This window comes from Prunus avium, chromosome 3 (genome assembly GCF_965620075.1).
Source record: "Prunus avium chromosome 3, drPruAviu1.hap1.1, whole genome shotgun sequence".
NCBI classification, from domain to species: Eukaryota; Viridiplantae; Streptophyta; class Magnoliopsida; order Rosales; family Rosaceae; genus Prunus; species Prunus avium.
The window spans coordinates 23,610,014-23,625,963 of NC_142286.1; positions in this window are offsets into that span (position 1 = coordinate 23,610,014).

The window sequence follows — 15,950 nt, forward strand, 5'->3', positions numbered from 1 at the left end:
AGTATGGAATACACCAACCACTCCAATTAGGAACAAACTGCCGTTGAACTTGAATTGTCCAATTTGGAACACCTATTGATTTCGGATCGTGCCCAAAACTTGGGCAACATCATAATATGGTGGGAGGAGTCATTTGGTGAGTTTTGAGTGAAATCCAATCGCTAGAAGTATGGAATACACCAAGCACTCCAATTAGGAACGAACTGCCGTTGAACTTGAATTGTCCAATTTGGAACACCTATTGATTTCGGATCGAGCCCAAAACTTGGGCATCATAAAATGGTGGGAGGACTCATTTGGTGAGTTTTGAGTGAAACCCAATCGCAAGAAGTATGGAATACACCAACCACTCCAATTAGGAACGAACTGCCGTTGAACTTGAATTGTCCAATTTGGAACACCTATTGATTTCGGATCGAGCCCAAAACTTGGGCAACAACATAATACGGTGGGAGGAGTCATTTGGTGAGTTTTCAGTGAAATCCAATCTTTAGAAGTATGGAATACACCAACCACTCCAATTAGGAATGAACTGCCGTTGAACTTGAATTGTTCAATTTGGAACACCTATTGATTTCGGACCAAGCCCAAAACTTGGGCAACATCATAATATGGTGGGAGGAATCATTTGGTGAGTTTTGAGTGAAATCCAATCGCTAGAAGTATGGAATACACCAACCACTCCAATTAGGAACGAACTGCCGTTGAACTTGAATTGTCCAATTTCGAACACCTATTGATTTCGGATCTAGCCCAGAACTTGGGCAACATCATAATATGGTGGGAGGAGTCATTTGGTGAGTTTTGAGTGAAATCCAATCGCTAGAAGTATGGAATACACCAACCACTCCAATTAGGAACAAACTTCCGTTGAACTTGAATTGTCCAATTTGGAACACCTATTGATTTCGGATCGAGCCCAAAACTTGGGCATCATAAAATGGTGGGAGGACTCATTTGGTGAGTTTTGAGTGAAACCCAATCGCAAGAAGTATGGAATACACCAACCACTCCAATTAGGAACGAACTGCCGTTGAACTTGAATTGTCCAATTTGGAACACCTATTGATTTCGGATCGAGCCCAAAAGTTGGGCAACACCATAATATGGTGGGAAGAGTCATTTGGTGAGTTTTGAGTGAAATCCAATCTCTAGAAGTATGGAATACACCAACCACTCCAATTAGGAATGAACTGCCGTTGAACTTGAATTGTTCAATTTGGAACACCTATTGATTTCAGACCAAGCCCAAAACTTGGGAAACATCATAATATGGTGGGAGGAATCATTTGGTGAGTTTTGAGTGAAATCCAATCGCTAGAAGTATGGAATACACCAACCACTCCAATTAGGAACGAACTGCCGTTGAACTTGAATTGTCCAATTTCTCACACCTATTGATTTCGGATCGAACCCCAAACTTGTGCAACATCATAATACGGTGGGAGGAGTCATTTGGTGAGTTTTGAGTGAGAAGTATGGAATACACCAACCACTCCAATTAGAAACGAACTGCCGTTGAACTTGAATTGTTCAATTTGTAACACCTATTGATTTCGGACCAAGCCCAGAACTTGGGCAACATCATAATATGGTAGGAGGAGTCATTTGGTGAGTTTTGAGTGAAATCCAATCGCTAGAAGTATGGAATACACCAACCACTCCAATTAAGAACGAACTGCCGTTGAATTTGAATTGTCCAATTTGGAACACCTATTGATTTCGGATCGAGCCCAAAACTTGGGCAACATCATAATATGGTGGGAGGAGTCATTTGGTGAGTTTTGAGTGAAATCCAATCGCTAGAAGTATGGAATACACCAACCACTCCAATTAAGAACGAACTGCCGTTGAATTTGAATTGTCCAGTTTGGAACACCTATTGATTTCGGATGGAGCCCAAAACTTGGGCAACATCATAATATTGTGGGAGGAGTCATTTGGTGAGTTTTCAGTGAAATCCAATTGCTAGAAGTATGGAATACACCAACCACTCCAATTAGGAACGAACTGTCGTTGAACTTGAATTGTCCAATTTGGAACACCTATGGATTTCGGATCGAGCCCAAAACTTGGGCAGCATCATAATTTTGTGGGAGGAGTCATTTGGTGAGTTTTGAGTGAAATCCAATCGCTAGAAGTATGGAATACAGCAACCACTCGAATTAGGAACGAACTGCCGTTGAACTTGAATTGTCCAATTTGGAACACCTATTGATTTCGGATCGATCCCAAAACTTGGGCAACATCATAATATGGTGGGAGGAGTCATTTGGTGAGTTTTTAGTGAAATCCAATCGCTAGAAGTATAGAATACACCAACCACTTCAATTAGGAACGAAATGCTGTTGAACTTGAATTGTCCAATTTCTCATACCTATTGACTTCAGATCGAGCCCAAAACTTGGGCAACATCATAATATGGTGGGAGAAGTCATTTGGTGAGTTTTGAGTGAAATCCAATCGCTAGAATTATGGAATACACCAACCACATCAATTAGGAACGAACTGTTGTTGAACTTGAATTGTCCAATTTCTCATACCTATTGACTTCAGATCGAGCCCAAAACTTGGGCAACATCATAATATGGTGGGAGAAGTCATTTGGTGAGTTTTGAGTGAAATCCAATCGCTAGAAGTATGGAATACACCAACCACTCCAATTAGGAACGAACTGCCGTTGAACTTGAATTGTCCAATTTGGAACACCTATTGATTTCGGATCGCGCCCAAAACTTGGGCAACATCATAATATGGTGGGAGGAGTCATTTGGTGAGATTTGAGTGAAATCCAATCGCTAGAAGTTTGGAATACACCAACCACTCCAATTAGGAACGAACTGCCGTTGAACTTGAATTGTCCAATTTCGAACAACTATTGATTTCGGATCGAGCCCAAAACATGGGCAACATCATAATATGGTGGGAGGAGTCATTTGGTGACTTGTGAGTGAAATCCAATCGCTAGAAGTATGGAATACACCAACCACTTCAATTAGGAACGAACTGCTGTTGAACTTGAATTGTCCAATTTCTCATACCTATTGACTTCAGATCGAGCCCAAAACTTGGGCAACATCATAATATGGTGGGAGAAGTCATTTGGTAAGTTTTGAGTGAAATCCAATCGCTAGAATTATGGAATACACCAACCACTCCAATTAGGAACGAACTGCCGTTAAACTAGAATTGTCCAATTTGGAACACCTATTGATTTCGGATCGAGCCCAAAACTTGGGCAACATCATAATATGGTGGGAGGAGCCATTGGGTGAGTTTTGAGTGAAATCCAATCGCTAGAAGTGTCGAATACACCAACCACTCCAATTAGGAACGAACTGCCGTTGAACTTGAATTGTCCAATTTGGAACACCTATTGATTTCGGATCGAGGCCAAAACTTGGGCAACATCATAATATGGTGGGAGTAGTCATTTGGTGAGCTTTGAGTGAAATCCAATCGCTAGAAGTTTGGAATACACCAACCACTCCAATTAGGAACGAAATGATGTTGAACTTGAATTGTCAAATTTCGAACACCTATTGATTTCGGATGGAGCCGAAAATTTGGGCAACATCATAATATGGTGGGAGAAGCCATTGGGTGAGTTTTGAGTGAAATCCAATCGCTAGAAGTGTGGAATACACCAACCACTCGAATTAGGAACGAACTGCCGTTGAACTTGAATTGTCCAATTTGGAACACCTATTGATTTCGGATCGAGGCCAAAACTTGGGCAACATCATAATATGGTGGGAGTAGTCATTTGGTGAGTTTTGAGTGAAATCCATTCGCTAGAAGTATGGAATACACCAACCACTCCAATTAGGAACGAACTGCCGTTGAACTTGAATTGTTCAATTTGGAACACCTATTGATTTAGGATCGAGCCCAAAACTTGGGCAACATCATAATATGGTGGGAGGAGTCATTTGCTGAGTTTTGAGTGAAATCCAATCACTAGAAGTATGGAATACACCAACCACTCCAATTAAGAACGAACTGCCGTTGAACTTGAATTGTCCAATTTGGAACACCTATTGATTTCGGATCGAGCCCAAAACTTGGGCAACGTCATAATATGGGGGGAGGAGTCATTTCGTGAGTTTTGAGTGAAATCCAATCGCTAGAAGTATGGAATACACCAACCACTCCAATTAGGAACGAACTGCCGTTGAACTTGAATTGTCCAATTTCGAACACCTATTGATTTCGGATCGAGCCCAAAACTTGGGCAACAACACAATATGGTGGGAGGAGTCATTTGGTGAGTATTGAGTGAAATCCAATCGCTAGAAATATGGAATACACCAACCACTCCAATTAGGAACGAACTGCCGTTGAACTAGAATTGTCCAAATTGGAACACCTATTGATTTCGGATCGAGCCCAAAACATGGGCAACACCATAATATGGTGGGAGGAGTCATTTGGTGAGTTTTGAGTGAAAACCAATCGCTAGAAGTGTGGAATACACCAACCACTCCAATTTGGAACGAACTGCCGTTGAACTTGAATTGTCCAATTTGGAACACCTATTGATTTCGGATCGAGCCCAAAACATGGGCAACATCATAATATGGTGGGAGGAGTCATTTGGTGACTTTTGAGTGAAATCCAATCGCTAGAAGTGTGGAATACACCAACCACTCCAATTCGGAACGAACTGCCGTTGAACTTGAATTGTCCAATTTGGAACACCTATTGATTTCGGATCGAGGCCAAAACTTGGGCAACATCATAATATGGTGGGAGTAGTCATTTGGTGAGCTTTGAGTGAAATCCAATCGCTAGAATTATGGAATACACCAACCACTCCAATTAGGAACGAACTGCCGTTGAACTTGAATTGTCCAATTTGGAACGCCTATTGATTTCGGATCGCGCCCAAAACTTTGGCAACATCATAATATGGTGGGAGGAGTCATTTGGTGAGATTTGAGTGAAATCCAATCGCTAGAAGTTTGGAATACACCAACCACTCCAATTAGGAACGAAATGATGTTGAACTTGAATTGTCAAATTTCGAACACCTATTGATTTCGGATGGAGCCCAAAATTTGGGCAACATCATAATATGGTGGGAGGAGTTATTTGGTGAGTTTTGAGTGAAATCCATTCGCTAGAAGTATGGAATACACCAACCACTCCAATTAGGAACGAACTGCCGTTGAACTTGAATTGTTCAATTTGGAACACCTATTGATTTCGGATCGAGCCCAAAACTTGGGCAACATCATAATATGGTGGGAGGAGTCATTTGCTGAGTTTTGAGTGAAATCCAATCACTAGAAGTATGGAATACACCAACCACTCCAATTAAGAACGAACTGCCGTTGAACTTGAATTGTCCAATTTGGAACACCTACTGATTTCGGATCGAGGCCAAAACTTGGGCAACATCATAATATGGTGGGAGTAGTCATTTGGTGAGTTTTGAGTGAAATCCATTCGCTAGAAGTATGGAATACACCAACCACTCCAATTAGGAACGAAGTGCCGTTGAACTTGAATTGTCTAATATGGAACACCTATTGATTTCGGATCGAGCCCAAAACCTGGGCAACATCATAATATGGTGGGAGGAGTCATTTGCTGAGTTTTGAGAGAAATCCAATCACTAGAAGTATGGAATACACCAACCACTCCAATTAGGAACGAATTGCCGTTGAACTTGAATTGTCCAATTTGGAACACCTATTGATTTCGGATCAAGCCCCAAACTTGGGCAACATCGTAATATAGTGAGAGGAGTCATTTGGTGAGTTTTGAGCGAAATCCAATCGCTAGAAGTATGGAATACACCAAGCACTCCAATTAGGAACGAACTGCCGTTGAACTTGAATTGTCCAATTTCGAACAACTATTGATTTCGGATCGAGCCCAAAACATGGGCAACATCATAATATGGTGGGAGGAGTCATTTGGTGACTTTTGAGTGAAATCCAATCGCTAGAAGTGTGGAATACACCAACCACTCCAATTCGGAACGAACTGCCGTTGAACTTGAATTGTCCAATTTGGAACACCTATTGATTTCGGATCGAGGCCAAAACTTGGGCAACATCATAATATGGTGAGTGTAGTCATTTGGTGAGTTTTGAGTGAAATCCAATCGCTAGAAGTATGGAATACACCAACCACATCAATTAGGAACGAACTGCTGTTGAACTTGAATTGTCCAATTTCTCATACCTATTGACTTCAGATCGAGCCCAAAACTTGGGCAACATCATAATATGGTGGGAGAAGTGATTTGGTGAGTTTTGAGTGAAATCCCATCGCTAGAAGTATGGAATACACCAACCACTCCAATTAGGAAAGAACTGTCGTTGAAATTAAATTGACCAATTTCTCACACCTATTGAATTTGGATCGAGCCCAAAACTTGGGCAACAACATAATATGGTGGGAGGAGTCATTTGGTGAGTTTTGAGTGAAATCCAATCGCTAGAAGTATGGAATACCCCAACCACTCCAATTAGGATCGAACTGCCGTTGAACTTGAATTGTCCAATTTGGAACACCTATTGATTTCGGATCGAGCCCAAAACTTGGGCAACATCATAATATGGTGGGAGGAGTTATTTGGTGAGTTTTGAGTGAAATCCAATCGCTAGAAGTATGGAATACACCAACCACTCCAATTAGGAACGAACTGCCGTTGAACTTGAATTGTCCAATTTCGAACACCTATTGATTTCGGATCGAGCCCAAAACTTGGGCAACAACACAATATGGTGGGAGGAGTCATTTGGTGAGTATTGAGTGAAATCCAATCGCTAGAAATATGGAATACACCAACCACTCCAATTAGGAACGAACTGCCGTTGAACTAGAATTGTCCAAATTGGAACACCTATTGATTTCGGATCGAGCCCAAAACATGGGCAACACCATAATATGGTGGGAGGAGTCATTTGGTGAGTTTTGAGTGAAAACCAATCGCTAGAAGTGTGGAATACACCAACCACTCCAATTTGGAACGAACTGCCGTTGAACTTGAATTGTCCAATTTGGAACACCTATTGATTTCGGATCGAGCCCAAAACATGGGCAACATCATAATATGGTGGGAGGAGTCATTTGGTGACTTTTGAGTGAAATCCAATCGCTAGAAGTGTGGAATACACCAACCACTCCAATTCGGAACGAACTGCCGTTGAACTTGAATTGTCCAATTTGGAACACCTATTGATTTCGGATCGAGGCCAAAACTTGGGCAACATCATAATATGGTGGGAGTAGTCATTTGGTGAGTTTTGAGTGAAATCCAATCGCTAGAAGTATGGAATACACTAACCACATCAATTAGGAACGAACTGTTGTTGAACTTGAATTGTCCAATTTCTCATACCTATTGACTTCAGATCGAGCCCAAAACTTGGGCAACATCATAATATGGTGGGAGAAGTCATTTGGTGAGTTTTGAGTGAAATCCAATCGCTAGAAGTATGGAATACACGAACCACTCCAATTTGGAACGAACTGCCGTTGAACTTGAATTGTCCAATTTGGAACACCTATTGATTTCGGATCGCGCCCAAAACTTGGGCAACATCATAATATGGTGGGAGGAGTCATTTGGTGAGATTTGAGTGAAATCCAATCGCTAGAAGTTTGGAATACACCAACCACTCCAATTAGGAACGAAATGATGTTGAACTTGAATTGTCCAATTTCGAACACCTATTGATTTCGGATGGAGCCCAAAATTTGGGCAACATCATAATATGGTGGGAGGAGTCATTTGGTGAGTTTTGAGTGAAATCCATTCGCTAGAAGTATGGAATACACCAACCACTCCAATTAGGAACGAACTGCCGTTGAACTTGAATTGTTCAATTTGGAACACCTATTGATTTCGGATCGAGCCCAAAACTTGGGCAACATCATAATATGGTGGGAGGAGTCATTTGCTGAGGTTTGAGTGAAATCCAATCACTAGAAGTATGGAATACACCAACCACTCCAATTAAGAACGAACTGCCGTAGAACTTGAATTGTCCAATTTGGAACACCTATTGATTTCGGATCGAGCCCAAAACTTGGGCAACATCATAATATGGTGGGAGGAGTTATTTGGTGAGTTTTGAGTGAAATCCAATCGCTAGAAGTATGGAATACACCAACCACTCCAATTAGGAACGAACTGCCGTTGAACTTGAATTGTCCAATTTCCCACACCTATTGATTTCGGATCGAGCCAAAAGCTTGGGCAACAGCATAATATGGTGGTAGGAGTCATTTTGGTGTGTTTTAAGTGGAATCCAATCGCTAGAAGTATGGAATACACCAACCACTCCAATTAGGAACGAACTGCCGTTGAATTTGAATTATCCAACTTGGAACACCTATTGATTTCGGATCGAACCCCAAACTTGTGCAACATCATAATACGGTGGGAGGAGTCATTTGGTGAGTTTTGGGTGAAATCCAATCGCTAGAAGTATGGAATACACCGACCACTCCAATTAGGAACGAACTGCCGTTGAACTTGAATTGTCCAATTTGGAACACCTATTGATTTCGGATCGAGCCTAAAACTTGGGCAACATCATAATATGGTAGGAGGAGTCATTTGGTGAGTTTTGAGTGAAATCCAATCGCTAGAAGTATGGAATACACAAACCACCCCAATTAGGAACGAACTGCCGTTGAACTTGAATTGTCCAATTTCTCACACCTATTGATTTCGGATCGAGCCCAAAACTTGGGCAACATCATAATGTGGTGGGAGGAGTCATTTGGTGAGTTTTGAGTGAAATCCAATCCCTAGAAGTATAGAATACACCAACCACTCCAATTAGGAAAGAACTGTCGTTGAACTTGAATTGTCCAATTTGGAACACCTATTTATTTCGGATCGAGCTCAAAACTTGGGCAACAACATAATATGGTGTTAGGAGTCCTTTGGTGAGTTTTGAGTGAAATCCAATCGCTAGAAGTATGGAATACACCAACCACTCCAATTAGGAACGAACTGCCGTTGAACTTGGATTGTCCAATTTGGAACACCTATTGATTTCGGATCGAGCCCAAAACTTGGGCAATGTCATAATATAGTGGGAGGAGTCATTTGGTGAGTTTGAGTTAAATCCAATCGCTAGAAGTACGGAATACACCAAGCACTCCAATTAGGAACGAACTGCCGTTGAACTTGAATTGTCCAATTTGGAACACCTATTGATTTCGGATCGACCCCAAAACTTGGGCAACATCATTATATGGTGGGAGGAGTCATTTGGTGAGTTTCGAGTGAAATCCAATCGCTAGAAGTGTGGAATACACCAACCAATCCAATTAGGAACGAAATGCCGTTGAACTTGAATTGTCCGATTTGGAACACCTATTGATTTCGGATCGAGCCCAAAACTTGGGCAACATTATAATATGGTGGGAGGAGTCGTTTGGTAGGTTTTGAGTGAAATCCAATCTCTAGAAGTATGGAATACACCAACCACTCCAATTAGGAACGAACTGCCGTTGAACTTGAATTGTTCTATTTCTCACACCTATTGATTTCGGATCGAACCCCAAACTTGTGCAACATCATAATACGGTGGGAGGAGTCATTTGGTGAGTTTTGAGTGAAATCAAATCGCTAGAAGTATGGAATACACCAACCACTCCAATTAGGATCGAACTGCCGTTGAACTTGAATTGTCCAATTTGGAACACCTATTGATTTCGGATCGAGCGCAAAACTTGGGCAACATCATAATATGGTGGGAGGAGTCATTTTGGTGAGTTTTGACTGAAATCCAATCGCTAGAAGTATGGAATACACCATCCACTCCAATTAGGAACGAACTGCCGTTGAACTTGAATTGTGCAATTTGGAACACCTATTGATTTCGGATCGAGCCCAAAACTTGGGCAACATCATAATATGGTGGGAGGAGTCATTTGGTGAGTTTGAGTGAAATCCAATCGCTAGAAGTATGGAATACACCAACCACGCCAATTAGGAACGAACTGCCGTTGAACTTGAATCGTCCAATTTGAAACTCCTATTGATTTCGGATCGTGCCCAAAACTTAGGCAACATTATAATATGGTGGGAGGAGTCATTTGGTGAGTTTCGAGTGAAATCCAATCACTAGAAGTATGGAATACACCAACCACTCCAATTTGGAACGAAATGCCGTTGAACTTGAATTGTCCGATTTGGAACACCTATTGATTTCGGATCGAGCCCAAAACTTGGGCAACATCATAATATGGTGGGAGGAGTCATTTGGTGAGTTTCGAGTGAAATCCAATCGCTAGAAGTATGGAATACACCAACCACTCCAATTAGGAACGAACTGCCGTTGAACTTGAATTGTCCAATTTGAAACACCTATCGATTTCGGATCGAGCCCAAAACTTGGGCAACATCATAATACGGTGGGAGGAGTCATTTTGGTGAGTTTTGAGTGAAATCCAATCGCTAGAAGTACGGAATACACCAACCACGCCAATTAGGAACGAACTGCCGTTGAACTTGAATCGTCCAATTTGAAACACCTATTGATTTCGGATCGAGCCCAAAACTTGGGCAACATCATAATATGGTGGGAGGAGTCATTTGGTGAGTTTCGAGTGAAATCCAATCGCTAGAAGTGTGGAATACACCAACCAATCCAATTAGGAACGAAATGCCGTTGAACTTGAATTGTCCGATTTGGAACACCTATTGATTTCGGATCGAGCCCAAAACTTGGGCAACATCATAATATGGTGGGAGGAGTCATTTGGTGAGTTTCGAGTGAAATCCAATCGCTAGAAGTATGGAATACACCAACCACTCCAATGAGGAACGAACTGCCGTTGAACTTGAATTGTCCAATTTGAAACACCTATCGGTTTCGGATCGAGCCCAAAACTTGGGCAACATCATAATATGGTGGGAGGAGTCATTTTGGTTAGTTTTGAGTGAAATCCAATCACTAGAAGTATGGAATACACCAACCACTCCAATTAGGAACGAACTGCCGTTGAACTTGAATTGTCCAATTTGAAACACCTATTGATTTCGGATCGAGCCCAAAACTTGGGCAACATCATAATATGGTGGGAGGAGTCATTTGGTGAGTTTCGAGTGAAATCCAATCGCTAGAAGTACGGAATACACCAACCAATCCAATTAGGAACGAAATGCCGTTGAACTTGAATTGTCCAATTTGGAACGCCTATTGATTTCGGATCGAGCCCAAAACTTGGGCAACATCATAATATGGTGGGAGGAGTCATTTGGTGAGTTTTGAGTGAAATCCAATCGCTAGAAGTATGGAATACACCAACCACTCCAATTAGGAACGAACTGCCGTTGAACTTGAATTGTCCAATTTGGAACACCTATTGATTTCGGAAATGAGCCCAAAACTTGGGCAACATCATAATATGGTGGGAGGAGTCATTTGGTTAGTTTTGAGTGAAATCCAATCGCTAGAAGTATGGAATACACCAACCACTCCAATTAGGAACGAACTGCCGTTGAACTTGAATTGTCCAATTTGGAACACCTATTGATTTCGGATTGAGCCCAAAACTTGGGCAACAACATAATATAGTGGGAGGAGTCATTTGGTGAGTTTTGAGAGAAATCCAATCGCTAGAAGTATGGAATGCACCAACCACTCCAATTCGAAACGAACTGCCGTTGAACTTAAATTGTCAAATTTGGAACAACTGTTGATTTCGGATCGAGCCCAAAACTTGGGCAACATCATAATATGATGGGAGGAGTCATTTGGTTAGTTTTGAGTTAAATCCAATCGCTAGAAGTTTGGAATACACCAACCACTCCAATTCGGAACGAACTGCCGTTGAACTTGAATTGTCCAATTTGGAACACCTATTGATTTCGGATTGAGCCCAAAACTTGGGCAACAACATAATATAGTGGGAGGAGTCATTTGGTGAGTTTTGAGAGAAATCCAATCGCTAGAAGTTTGGAATACACCAACCACTCCAATTCGGAACGAACTGCCGTTGAACTTGAATTGTCCAATTTGGAAAACCTATTGATTTCGGATCTAGCCCAAAACTTGGGCAACATCATAATATGGTGGGAGGAGTCATTTTGGTGAGTTTTGAGTGAAATCCAATGGCTAGAAGTATGGAATACACCAACCACTCCAATTAGGAACGAATTGCCGTTGAACTTGAATTGTCCAATTTGGAACACCTATTGATTTCGGATCGAGCCCAAAACTTGGGCAACATCATAATATGGTGGGAGGAGTCATTTGGTGAGTTTCGAGTGAAATCCAATCGCTAGAAGTATGGAATACACCAACCACTCCAATTAGGAACGAAATGTCGTTGAACTTGAATTGTCCAATTTGGAACACCTATTGATTTTGGATCGAGCCCCAAATTTGGGCAACATCATAATATGATGGGAGGAGTCATTTGGTGAGTTTTGAGTGAAATCCTATCGCTAGAAGTATGGAATACACCAACCACTCCAAATAGGAAGGAACTGCCGTTGAACTTGAATTGTCAAATTTGGAACACCTATTGATTTCGGATCGAGCCCAAAACTTGGGCAACATCATAATATGGTGGGAGGACTCATTTGGTTAGTTTTGAGTGAAATCCAATCGCTAGAAATATGGAATACACCAACCACTCCAATTAGGAACGAATTGCCGTTGAACTTGAATTGTCCAATTTGGAACACCTATTGATTTCGGATCGAGCCCAAAACTTGGGCAACATCATAATATGGTGTGAGGAGTCATTTGGTGAGTTTTGAGTGAAATCTAATCGCTAGAAGTATGGAATACACCAACCACTCCAATTAGGAACGAACTGCCGTTGAACTTGAATTGTCCAATTTCTCACCCCTATTGATTTCGGATCGAGCCCAAAACTTGGGCAACAACATAATATGGTGGGAGGAGTCATTTGGTGAGTTTTGAGTGAAATCCAACTACTAGAAGTATGGAATACACCAACCACTCCAATTAGGAACGAACTGCCGTTGAACTTGAATTGTCCAATTTCTCACACCTATTGATTTCGGATCGAGCCCAAAACTTGGGCAACATCATAATATGGTGGGAGGAGTCATTTGGTGTGTTTTGAGTGAAATCCAATCGCCAGAAGTCAGGAATACACCAACCACTCCAATTAGGAACGAACTGCCGTTGAACTTGAATTGTCCAATTTGGAAAACCTATTGATTTCGAATCGAGCCAAAAGCTTGGGCAACATCATAATGTGGTGGGAGGAGTCATTTTGGTGAGTTTTGAGTGAAATCCAATCGCTAGAAGTATGGAATACACCAACCCCTCCAATTAGGAACGAACTGCCGTTGAACTTGAATTGTCCAATTTGGAACACCTATTGATTTCGGATCGAGCCCAAAACTTGGGCAACATCATAATATGGTGTGAGGAGTCATTTGGTGAGTTTTGAGTGAAATCCAATCGCTCGAAGTATGGAATACACCAACCACTCCCATTAGGAACGAACTGCCGTTGAACTTGAATTGTCCAATTTCTCACACCTATTGATTTCGGATCGAGCCAAAAGCTTGGGCAACATCGTAATATGGTGGGAGGAGTCATTTTGGTGAGTTTTGAGTGAAATCCAATCGCTAGAAGTATGGAATACACCAACCACTCCAATTAGGAACAAACTGCCGTTGAACTTGAATTGTCCAATTTCGAACACCTATTGATTTCGGATCGAGCCCAAAACATGGGCAACATCATAATATGGTGGGTGGAGTCATTTGGTGAGTTTTGAGTGAAATCCAATCGCTAGAAGTATGGAATACACCAACCACTCCAATTAGGAACAAACTGCCGTTGAACTTGAATTGTCCAATTTCTCTCGCCTATTGATTTCGGATCGAGCCCAAAACTTGGGCAACATCATTATATGGTTGGAGGAGTCATTTGGTGAGTTTTGAGTGAAATCTAATCGCTAGAAGTATGGAATACACCAACCACTCCAATTAGGAACGAACTGACGTTGAACTTGAATTGTCCAATTTCGAACACCTATTGATTCCGGATCGAGCCCAAAACTTGGGCAACATCATAATATGGTGGGAGGAGTCATTTGGTGAGTTTTGAGTGAAATACAATCGCTAGAAGTATGGAATACACCAACCACTTCAATTTGGAACGAACTGCCGTTGAACTTGAATTGTCCAATTTGTCACACCTATTGCTTTCGGATCGAGCCCAAAACTTGGGCAACATGATAATATGGTGGGAGGAGTCATTTGGTGAGTTTTGAGTGAAATCCAATCGCTAGAAGTACGGAATACACCAACCACTCCAATTAGGAACGAACTGTCGTTGAACTTGAATTGTCCAATTTCTCACACCTATTAATTTCGGATCGAGCCCAGAACTTGGGCAACAACATAATACGGTGGGAGGAGTCATTTGGTTAGTTTTCAGTGAAATCCAATCGCTAGAAGTATGGAATACACCAACCACTCCAATTAGGAACGAACTGCCGTTGAACTTGAATTGTCCAATTTCGAACACCTATTGATTTCGGATCGAGCCCAGAACTTGGGCAACATCATAATTTGGTGGGAGGAGTCATTTGGTGAGTTCTGAGTGAAATCCAATCGCTAGAAGTATGGAATACACCAACCACTCCAATTTGGAACAAACTGCCGTTGAACTTGAATTGTCCAATTTCTCACGCCTATTGATTTCGGATCGAGCCCAAAACTTGGGCAACATCATAATCTGGTTGGAGGAGTCATTTGGTGAGTTTTGAGTGAAATCCAATCGCTAGAAGTATGGAATACACCAACCACTCCAATTAGGAACGAACTGACGTTGAACTTGAATTGTCCAATTTCGAACACCTATTGATTCCGGATCGAGCCCAAAACTTGGGCAACATCATAATATGGTGGGAGGAGTCATTTGGTGAGTTTTGAGTGAAATCCAATCGCTAGAAGTATGGAATACACCAACCACTCCAATTAGGAATGAACTGCCGTCGAACTTGAATTGTCCAATTTGGAACACCTATTGATTTCGGATCGAGCCCAAAACTTGGGCAACATAATATGGTGGGATGGCTCATTTGGTGAGTTTTGTGTGAAACCCAATCGCAAGAAGTATGGAATACACCAACCACTCCAATTAGGAACGAACTGCCGTTGAACTTGAATTGTCCAATTTGGAACACCTATTGATTTCGGATCGAGCCCAAAAGTTGGGCAACATCATAATATGGTGGGAAGAGTCATTTGGTGAGTTTTGAGTGAAATCCAATCTCTAGAAGTATGGAATACACCAACCACTCCAATTAGGAACGAACTGCCGTTGAACTTGAATTGTTCAATTTGGAACACCTATTGATTTCGGACCAAGCCCAAAACTTGGGCAACATCATAATATGGTTGGAGGAATCATTTGGTGAGTTTTGAGTGAAATCCAATCGCTAGAAGTATGGAATACACCAACCACTCCAATTAGGAACGAACTGCCGTTGAACTTGAATTGTCCAATTTCTCACACCTATTGATTTCGGATCGAACCCCAAACTTGTGCAACATCATAATACGGTGGGAGGAGTCATTTGGTGAGTTTTGAGTGAAATCCAATCGCTAGAAGTATGGAATACACCGACCACTCCGATTAAGAATGAACTGCCGTTGAATTTGAATTGTCCAATTTGGAACACCTACTGATTTCGGATGGAGCCCAAAACTTGGGCAAGATCATAACATGGTGGGGGGAGTCATTTGGTGAGTTTTGAGTGAAATCCAATCGCTAGAAGTATGGAATACACCAACCACTCCAATTAGGAACAAACTGCCGTTGAACTTGTATTGTCCAATTTGGAACACCTATTGATTTCGGATCGAGCCCAAAACTTGGGCAACATCATAATATTGTGGGAGGAGTCAATTGGTGAGTTTTGAGTGAAATCCAATCGCTAGAAGTATGGAATACACCAACCACTCCAATTAG